This window comes from Acartia tonsa, chromosome 14 (genome assembly GCF_053477335.1).
Source record: "Acartia tonsa isolate MP-2025a chromosome 14, ASM5347733v1, whole genome shotgun sequence".
In the NCBI taxonomy this organism is placed as follows: domain Eukaryota; kingdom Metazoa; phylum Arthropoda; class Copepoda; order Calanoida; family Acartiidae; genus Acartia; species Acartia tonsa.
Window position 1 is genome coordinate 655,759 of NC_137273.1, and position 11,547 is coordinate 667,305.

Genomic DNA, 11,547 nt, shown 5'->3' on the forward strand with positions numbered 1-11,547 from the left:
CTTGGGTGTACATACATAGAAAAAAAAACAACAAAATAAATAATGAATTAAATGAATATTACATACATTTATATATACAGTCAAATTTTATTGATATGATTAATTTATAAAAAAAATTTCTTCCCAAATGGCAGTTTCCTAAAAACTAGGAAGTATGCAGTAATGTGTATTCACACATTGTTTTCATACAGGCCATATAAATAAGACAAAAAAAATAGAAAAAAAAGATAATAAGCAATAAATAAAATCATATTGGAGAGGAAAGAATGATAATAGGAAGGATTGATTAGGACATACAAGTCTCACACCATTATTGCAATAATAGAAATTTAAAAAAAATTTTAACAAATAAATTTTGATTGATTTATCAGATTTCAAACAATATTGAAAAGAAATATAATTTTATCTACATTCTTGACATAATGGGTTGTTACACACTAAAGTTAAGCTTGATAACAAAGATTCTTTTAGATTTTTATAAATTTTTTTCTTGATTGATTGTGGGTTAATAAATCATTATTACAATGGTTATTCCATAATTCTTGGAAATGATACTTAGGAAATCTTTCAATAGATTTAAACTTCGGTTTTTTAACATCAAACATATTAGAGTATCTAAGATTTCTGGTATGTAATTGATTACGGCAAAGCCATGAACCTTGAAAGGAACTTGGTAGCTTACTGTTTATAAAATCATACATAAATAATAATTTCAAATAATTAGCTGATTCATGTAAAGGAAGGACATTCATTTTTTTAAATAATGGCATTGTGTGTGAGATGTGTTTCTTACTAAAAACAATTCTTATTGCCTTTTTTTGCAATTTAATTAATGGGTCCATAGTAGATTTTAGACCACAACTCCAGGCAGGTAAACAGTAAAGTAAATGACTATTTATAAGTGAGTGAAAAAGCATTTTTTTGCTATCTAAATTCAGTATATGTTTAGCTCTATTTATAAGAAATAAGGAACTAGAAATCTTTTTACGTAAATGTTCTACATGATATTTAATATTTAAAGAAGGATCTATAAATACACCTAGGAATTTAATTGCAGGAATATTGCTACTTGAATTGACATAATTTAAGATTTTTATTTTCTCAGGATCAAACTCATTTTCATTGTTAAAGTTTAGCTTAATATTAAGAGCATTCCAATCAATAGTATTTTCATTTTTATGAAATATCATGATTTTAGTTTTATCAGGATTTAAGCTCATTTGATTACTCCTAAACCAATCAGATATCTTTTTAAGTTCATTGTTTAATTTCAGTTTTATCTCTGTAAAGTTTTTACCAGAAATTAAAAAATTACTGTCATCAGCAAATAATAGGGTAAATAAATCAGTACAGTTTTTAAGATCATTTATGTAGATCAAAAATAGAATTGGTCCTAAAATAGAGCCCTGTGGGACACCTCTATCTATGTTCAGCTTTGTTGAGTCAGTGTTGTTTACATGTACAAATTGCTGTCTATTACTTAAATAATTTTTAAACCATTCAAGTTCAACGCCATTAATGCCAATTTTTGACAACTTTTTAATTAAAATAGAGTGTGGAATTGTATCAAAACATTTTGCAAGATCACAGAAGACTCCAATTACAGTTTTATTATCATTTTTTGCTTCAGCTATATAATTTAAGAGGTGTATCACGGGGTGTATTGTAGACTATTTTGATTGAAATCCATACTGATGTTCAAAAATGATATTATTTCTAATCAAATAGCATGACAGTTGTTGATAAATGACTTTTTCTAAAACTTTTGAGAAAATAGCTAATAAACTTATCGGCCTATAGTTTCATGGATCAGCTTTTTCATTAGAATTATTCCCTTTTAACTTAAAAATAGGTATAACTTTTGCGATTTTTAATTCAGAAGGTATTTTTCCAGTTAAAATAGTTTGGTTAATGACATGAGAGAGAGGAAGGGCAATAACAGAAATTATTTTCTTTAAAAAAGAATTTGACAGGCCAAAAATGTCCATACTTTGTTTATTTCCCATTTTTTTAACAATATCTATAACTATATTTGGGTTTATTGTATGCATTTTAAAACTGGAATTATAATTAGGTATATAGCTACACGGATCAATGTTAGGAGGATTTATTTTAGATGATATCTTGCTTGCTACAGAAGTGAAGTGTTCATTCAATTTCTCAGAAATTTCTGCATTATCTAAATATATAGCATCATTAAACTTCAATTCATTGATACATGTTGCTTTATCTTTTGTTTTTCGGATTGCATCTCTAATAATATCCCAAGTTTTCCTCAAGTCAGATTTACATTTTTTTAGCTCATTGCAATAATACAATTTTTTAGCTGTTTTTATTGCACGATTATAGACATTTCTATATCTATTATACATCCTAATATTATCAGCAGTTGGTTCATTAATACTTAACGTGGACAATTCAAATGTAAGGCAAATCTACTCAAAATAATTGGAAAATTTTCAACTTTGGAACTTATACAAATTATATTATTTTTAACCCTCCTTAAGCAGTTTTAAGGGTATATATGATGGTGTGTCCATAGCATGGTTAAATGTAAATTAGGGAACTGTCTTTAGGTTTTTTACTCGATGTATTTGAGCCACATGCAATTGATTCACATTATTGCACCGGTCCTGAACTATCATTCTCTCCAGCTAACCACTTACCCACCAATCTGTTGGTTGGCAACATTTAACTTTGTTGTAAAGGTTGTTATGCAGACATGGAACTCGAGAGCGGGCAAGGCATAGGGAAAGGCAAGCTGATAGCAGGAGAATGCGGTGGAACAACGTTGTGGATATCTTATTCATCCACCAATGGCAGTAACTGGCCGGTGGAAGTCATATCAAGATCCCGACAGTCCAGCCAGCAGAGGCTCAGTCGCACCTGGTGCCCCCAAGAGAAATCACCTAGTTTATCAATATTCAAACTAAATTATGTTCACCCGTAATAATAAAAACATGAATAGTTATCTATGAAATTAATATAAATTATAATCATGTACTATTAAGTATAACATGTCTATGTGATTTACTCATAACAGGATTGAAAGAGGTATTGAATAAAAGTTTTATTATTATTATTTTTAAGTATTTCCTTAAACAGTATAATTATTTAAGCAGTTTTGCATCAAATTTAATTACAGTTTTGTTAATACTTATGCATTAATATTTTGCTTATTCAGTTTTAACACTCTGCAAGTGTTCAGTTAATTTACCTGCAATTGTTGCTCAATACATACTGCATCCGCTTGTCGCCAGGGAGGTTTTGAATCTTGGACCAACACTGCATCATAACTAAAGACCTTAAAAATGGTTCCTACTGCTGCTATGTCAGGTGTGCAAAATAAATAGTAAGAGTAAGATGAATGTCTTGGCCCATAAACAGGCACAATTCACTACTATACACAATTATGACTTCTCAGACAAAGGTTGTTCAATCAAAGGGTTGATTATCTGAAAGATGATACTTAATCTAATATCCTTGGGTGTTAGAGTATCGCATCCCATAACATGCGGATGATGCTCTGGATTCTCTAGATAATCACTTAAATTGAAGGAGAATCCCTGCCTTATGAGGTAGTGGTAATGGTAATGTCCTTCCATTCAAGAGCTTTGCTTTTATGGATGTTGTAATCCTTGTTTTCAAACGTGTTTAGGTGGCATGTGGGTAAGGGGGGATATATGGAAGTATCAAAATCTATAACAAACATGTTTACGGGTCCTTTGCTTTTACATTTAGTGAATTTAAGACACCTCAAGCTCCAAAATATGGGATTTATTGATTTCTCAATAATCCTATTGTAAAAAGTAGTAAGCTTCTTTTTGTTTGTAGCAAAGTATCTTACTAATTGCTGAACTGATATAGTCCTCCTTAACGGTGAAGCTTCATATAGGTACCGGGATGATTTTAGGCTAATTTTCTGCCAATCCATATCCTTTCAAATATGGAGCCACTAGATGCTAGGAGCGCAACCACTAGTATACAAGGGGGTATGAGAGGCCACTGAACTTTTTGTGCTATTTTATCTAAGTTAAATAATTCCTTTCCCACTATGATATCTTTACCCCCTCCCCAACCCCTGAAAAAAGGCAAGATATTAACTGGTATGTAATTGTTTTCAACGTTATCCCCATGACATTGTCAGGATCTAATGTAATGGCAAATTAAATCCCAATCAAGATTGGAAATTTTTTAAAGCTAGTGTAATTCTATAGGATCTAAAGGGATTCGAAAGAGAAAACAGTAAAAGTGTTTGACTATGACGTGAGAAAAAATTAACAATTAACCAATGAGAAGCCAGTATTCACAATGGTAAAATATATAGCGGCCTCTTATTGGTTAATTGTTAATTTTTTCTGACGTTATAGTCAGACACTTTTACTGTTTTCTTTGAAAGACAATGGTTGATAAATTGATTAATATTTCTAATGATGATACCAGGGAGGGAAAAGTACCCCCCCCCCCAAAGTTTTAAAATTGAGTTCTTGCTGCATTTTTTTTTGCCACAATACTGTTCATAGAATCAGTTCTAGACATCCGACTCAATAACCACTTCCAAAGGTATTATGTCCTCAAACAGTAAATGCAGAGGTATAATTCTTAATCTTATTAGATATTTAAGCTTTTTTGGTAGGCCTCGGTAAAATCCTAAGCTGCATGCCAGTGTGAACTTAATGAACCAACCAACTAAAATTAAGCCTTCAAAGTTGTTAGGCCAATGAATAAGAAAATGTTATCATAAACTTTTGGGATTTAAAATATACAGTCCAATGTCACCTCCCTTCCTGATATTCATTGTTTTCAAAGTCATACTAGAATATAATATTGCAGTTTTCATTTTAAAGAAAAAAAACCTGGCACCCATGTTTATTAATGAAAGATAAATAACGATTTTGTTTTCTCAACATATATTTAATTTTCAAAAATCCTTATATAAAAGTAACAGGATGTTTGTCTATCTGTTTTTACTGAAGAATTTGAAATTTCGCTATCTGCTGAATCGATATGGTTCTCCTTTACAATGCAGTGTTTTATAGGTCCTTGGGAAGGTTTCAACTATTTTTGGGGTGTGTACCACCAACCTCCCAAGAGAAATGTTCCTTAGAAAAAAGATAATTTCCTACCAAAATTTTTTTCTTCTCCAAACTATATCATTTAGTGAATGAGCGAATCCCTCCCCCCCCCCCCCCCAAGAAAGATGAGAGAATGCTGACTATGACGCATCAAAAGGACAAAAAAAAAATAATACCCAATGTAATTTTAAGTTGCAATTTTTAGGGAAGCTTTATGATAAACCAAATAATCCCTCTTGTAAACTTATTAATGAAATACTTGGATACTGCAAGCTTGTACAACCCAATCAAGATCCAAAAAGTTGAGGGAATGTGTTTGAAAGTTTTGTAGGCACAACATGTAGGCCAAAAACTTTGGGTACTTTTGTTAGACCTTGATTAATTGATTCAAATAAGCATTTGGCGTTATCCTCTTAGGAATTTTTTCTTCAATTTTTTTCAATTTTATCCCCCCCCCCCCCACCCCCCCCCCCGACTAAATGACTGGGTTAGGTTAGGCTAGGTTAGGTTATATGGCTAGGGGGCCGAGCGCCCGCGGCTAGGCAGGCCAGGGGGCCATTTTTTCTTGGGGGGGGGGGGGGGGGGGTATAAAAATTGTCAAATTTTGAGAAAAATTTCCTAAGAGGAAAAAACCTAGCATTTTTTAAATCAGTACAATTATATAAATCGCACTCAGAAATAACAAAGAAACAAAATTTCAAAATTAAATTTTATTTCGTCATAGCTGATTTTAATTATAAGACAGATTTATATGGACATACAAGCCTACGGCGCGACGTACAAACCTTAGATTTAGAGTAGCTAGGGGAAACAAGGATGACAACATCCATAAAAGCGAAGCTCTGAAACGATATGACAGACGAACATTAACTTTTGTTGAGTGTCAGAACTGAATATACAAAATATGAAAATATAAGGTTTGACAAAATTATACGTAAATTTGTTGCAAAACTTATTAAATACAGAATTCTGTTTAAGGACATACTGACATTTTTAATACTTGATTATAGAGATGCTTCGCTCATAATATTGTACCTTATTGTAATAGGAATCAGTACTCAAAAAATCAGATCAATCGGATGATTTTATCACATAAAAAATTGTTATTAAAAAAGTAAAAAAATCAACATGTTTAAAATGGACGTACGGACATTCTGGTAACGATTATAGAGATGCTACGCTTTCTTAATCGTACCTAACTACTACAGGAATCACCATGCAAAGTTTGAAATCGATAGGACAATTCTAACATGCCTAAATTAACGAATAAAAGCTAACTATCTCGGACGGACGTACGGACGGACCGACCCTAATTATAGAAAAGTAATTAACTTTGTCCAACGTACTAGAAACATCTATTAAGTAAAATTGTCTAAAATTATTTTCAAAATTGGGAGATTATGTTTTTGTAGTTGGTAGATTTTTAAAAGCGAAGCTTTTCTATAATAAGGGTCAACGATTATAGAGATGCTACGCTTTCTTAATCGTACCTAACTACTACAGGAATCACCATGCAAAGTTTGAAATCGATAGGACAATTTTAACATGCCTAAATTAACGAATAAAAGCTAACTATCTCGGACGGACGGACGTACGGACGGACGGACCGACTCTAATTATAGAAAAGCTTCGCTTTTAAAAAGTAGTATAGTAGGAGCATGGAAAGAAAACGAAGTAGCGAGTTTCGTCGTATTTAAACAGTAGCTTTTCTAGCCCCTGCGGAGTGCTCTAACCCTACTGAGCCATTTTCCTAACCCTGTGGAACAATCATTAACATTTACCTAACCTAACCTAAAATAACCCATTAAAAGCTACTGTAAAAATACAACAACATAATCGCATCGTATTATAGACAGCTTTCCTCGGATAGAAAAATGAAAGATTCAAACCAGTTTTGTTATCTCGTATTGGCCGAAAGCCCGGTCTAATAAAACTGGTATCAATTTCTTGATTTTTATTTAATTTTTTTCGTAGAAAATTGTCTATAATATAATGCTATACATGATTTTATAGCATGGCTGAGAACCAGTTCTAATCAAGCCATACTGAAAACAAACATTTTGATTTTCACCGGGAATGAGACATTGAACTACAAATAACACAGGTACCCAAAGTTTTAAAACTATGTTGTCTAGTTCGCTGGCAATAAAACTTTGGGTAATTTTGGACGGACGGACGGACGAAGTCTCATTCATCATAGAAAAAGCTTCGCCTTTAAAAAAAACTTAAGCGGCTAAAATGGCAGTCGAAATTGATTAAAAGCTTTATAATACCTTTTAGGTTGATGGAATCTACACAAAATGTCTAACTTTAATAGCAGCTTAGTGAAAATTTAGCTAAGATACATGATTGCCAGGGATCTAAAGAGATAGGACAATAGCCAATAGATTAATGTATGATACATAAAATTACCCCTTTACTCTCTCTCTCTCTCACTCTCTCTCTCTCACTCTCTCTCTCTCACTCTCTCTTTCTCACTCTCTCTCTCTCTCTCTCTCTGTATGATTACTATTTGTGGGGTGTCGGGTTCGAGTCAGGACTACACCAAGAGGTAATTAAAAAAAAAAAAAAAAAATTGGAGCTGCCACCACTATTTTCGAACTTTTTGAGGGGATTTTTTTTTTTGGGGGGGGGGTGTCCCATGCCACAAGAAAATAGCTTAAAACCTCCACAGGACCAGTTGGTATATTCCCTGAAGAGTAGAATCCGATCGGTTCAGTGGTTACTGAGATCTTAAGGGACAAACGGACGGACAGATAATAAAAAGTGTTTGCGGCTGACATAATGTCGCAATGATATTTTTAAAACTTTTTGACAATATCTACGTACGTCGACTATATAGGATATTATAATGTTAAGAATATTATTAACTGACATAAAATAGCTATGCTATTTTTTGATTTTTCTTTCTTCGAAACCGATTGATATTCGCAGGATTAGAATTTCAATTTTACAGACAATTTCTCACAAAAATAAAAATAATAATATTAGTACCAGTTTTCCCCTTTAGGCTAACAAAACTGGTTTTAATCTTATAATTTTTCATTTAATATCCGCGGAAAGCTGTGCATAATACAATTTGCGATGAATAACAGCATACGTCTACAATAAAAGTAATCGTTGGTGACATAATGCTGTTTCTCGTATTCATTCGAATCCGGTGGATAGGAACCGGTTCTCATCCATACGAAAAAACTATGTCTAGCATCGTATTATATCCAGCTTTCTACGAATATAGAAATGTACAATCATAAGATTAAAACTAGTTTTTTTAGCCGGGGACTTCGTCACCTCGGGGCTAAAAAAACTAGTTTTAATCTCATAATTGTACATTCTATATCCGCGGAAAGCCGTTTATAATACGATGAGAGAAATAACTATTCTTAAACACTTTTCTTTTACACTAGTCCCCAAGCAATTTTCGAATTTGGTAGCATTGGGCTGTTTATTACACTAGTCCCCAAAGTTTTATTTTAACGTTTTCTAATACTAATAGCTTAACAAATTGGGGAACTTTGTTTAATTTTGATCTTATGTGTCATAACGTTTCAACCACTAGTTATATCATATAGAAGGGGTAATTTTGTGTATCATCATTGGAGGTGTACATGAATTTATCGGCGTTTGTCTTATCCCTTTAGATCCCTGAGTTTTAGGGATCTTATTTAGCAGACATAATTTTAAGTCGTATTATACAGGGATTTAAAGGGATACGACAATAGATTGATGTACATTGTACATCCCCAATATAATAGATTTATAGATAATATATTACTTTAATCCCAATATTACCGCTTTTGTAAATTAAGATTAGTGGTTGAAATGTTTGTACACTAAACTAAATGAACCAAACAATCAAAATTCGATAGTAGTCCCCAATGTTGTTATGCCAACGAATAAAAAACGTTTTTATTAAGACTTTGGGGACTAGTGTAATAAACAGCCTAATGTCCCCTCCCTCCCTGTATAGTATACACCTACGATGACATAATAAAGTCCCCAAAGTTTTAGAAGAACGTTTTCTTAATCGTTGGCTTAACAACTTTGGGGACGTTTGATTGGTTGGTTCTTTAAATTGAATGTCCAATCGATTCATCCACTAATCGTAATCTACAGAAGGGGTTGTTTTTAGATGTGGATCATTTATCGGCCATTATCTTATCCCTATAGGTCCTTGCGTTTTAGCAATCTTAATTAGCAGATATAATTCTAATAAATCGTATTTTATATCATAATTTCATAATGTTTATTTTCTCCTGGAAATTTTGAAAATTATAAAACAACAAGAACAATATTGTTCATGGATACAAAAATGGGTAGAACCCAGAGAGAGAGAGGGGACAATGGGATGTTTATTACACTAGTCCCCAAAGTTTTAGAATAACGTTTTCTTATTCGTTTGGCTTGAAAATTTATTGGGATTTTGATTTTGGTTGGTTTATTAAGTTGAGTGTCCAAACGGTTCAACCACTAATTTTAATCTACAAGAAGGGGTAATCTTGTGTATCATCATCCTTGAGGTATATCAATTTATCGACCATTGTCTTATCCCTTAAGATCCTTTGATATTGCTCCCTCAACGGACTGTCAGACAATACCTAGTTATAGAGAATAGCCACGATCCTGACAATGTATTTTTCTAAGCTGCTATTTAAGAAAGACTGTTCATTTTTTTTGCAGATACCCTCACAGAGGGAGGGGACATTGGACTGTTTATTACACTAGTACCCAAAGTCTTTTAATAACGTTTTCTTATTCGTTGGCTTAACAGCATTGGGGACTTTTTATGAATATTGATTGGTTGGTTCATTCAGTTAGGTGTCCAGTCGTTTCCACCACTAATAATAATCTTTATCAGGGATGTACATCAATTTATCAGTCATTGTCTTAGCCATGAGACGTCATAAAAATGAGGAATGAGAGGAGAAATGGGAAAGAAAACCCCTAAAAAAGAGATGGATAATCCCTCATTTTTATGACATGGCTGATCTTTTGAGACACTGAAACGGTAGGACAAACGGACATCAACACTTGTACAGTGTCAGAACTGAAAAACCAGAATATAAATGTATAAGAATCGGAGCAAAATTGTAAGTAAATTTGTTGCAAAACTGCATAAATAGATGATACTGTTTAAGGACATACTTACATTTTTGGGACTTGTTTATAGAGATTCTTCGCTTATAACCTTGTACCTTGTTGTAATAGGAATCAGTTTTCAAAAAATCAGAAAAATCAGATTATTTTAACATACAAAAATTTGTTGTCAAAAAAGTTAAAAATCGACATGTTTAAAATGAACGTACGGACATTTTTCTTTCTAAATCGTACCTTACTACTAAAGGAATCAGCATGCAAAGTTTGTGATCGATAGGACAATTCTAACCTATTTAAATTAACGATAAAAGCTACCTGTGACGTAAGGACGGACCGACCCTTATTATAGAAAAGCTTCGCTTTAAAAAATCACGCTTGTTTTTCGTGATTAAGATAAACTTTTATTCGTTATTGACATTATTTAACGTGCCCTAGTTTCATTGACGTCAACCATTCATATCTTTCATAAATTGTCCAGTATGGCTTCGAAACCGATTAATATCTGCTGGATTAGAACCGGTTATAAACCGCCCTGAAAAATCATGTATCGTAGTTTATTACCACCAGTTTTCTATGAATATTAAAATAAAAATCATAATATAAATTCCAGTTTTGTTAGCCAGGGCATTCGGCTCCACCTGGTGTTTCAATCTTGTATTTTGTATTTTAATATCCGCGGAAAGCTGTCTATAATACGATTGATTATAAAGTTTATTGACTTTTAAAAAGTGATCACTTTTCTTAACGAACCCTGATAGCTTTTTTCGTTAATTTAGGCATGTTAGTTTCTAAAGCGTAGCAACTCTATAATCACTACCAGAATGTCCGTACGTCATTTTAAACATGTTGATTTTTCTACTTGTTTAACAACAAATTTCTAATTATCCGTTTGATCTGATTTTTGATATATTGATTTCTGGGACAACAAAGTACAATATTATAAGCGAGGCAACTCTATATTCAAGTCCTAAAAATGTAAGCATGTCCATAAAAATTATCCTGTATCAAGCAGTTTTTCAACAAATTTACTTACAATTTTGCTTCGACTCTTATACTTTTATAACAAGTGTTAATGTCCGTTTGTCCCACCGTTTCAGTGCTTCGCTTATATGGATGTTGTCATCCTTGTTTCCAAAGAAATGTATTAAGTTTGAGTACTATCCTTATACAAATATAACAGGATTTCTGTCTGTACCAAAGGATCACGCTAACCGCTGAACTAGTATGTTTCTCCTTTACAGTATAGATTCATAGCTGGGAAGTTTTATACATATTTATAACTATACAAGGATGACAACATCCATAAGTAGCGAAGCTCAAAATTAATGGATGAAAATTCAGAAAAAATGAACTTTAAAGCAGTTTCATAAGAAAG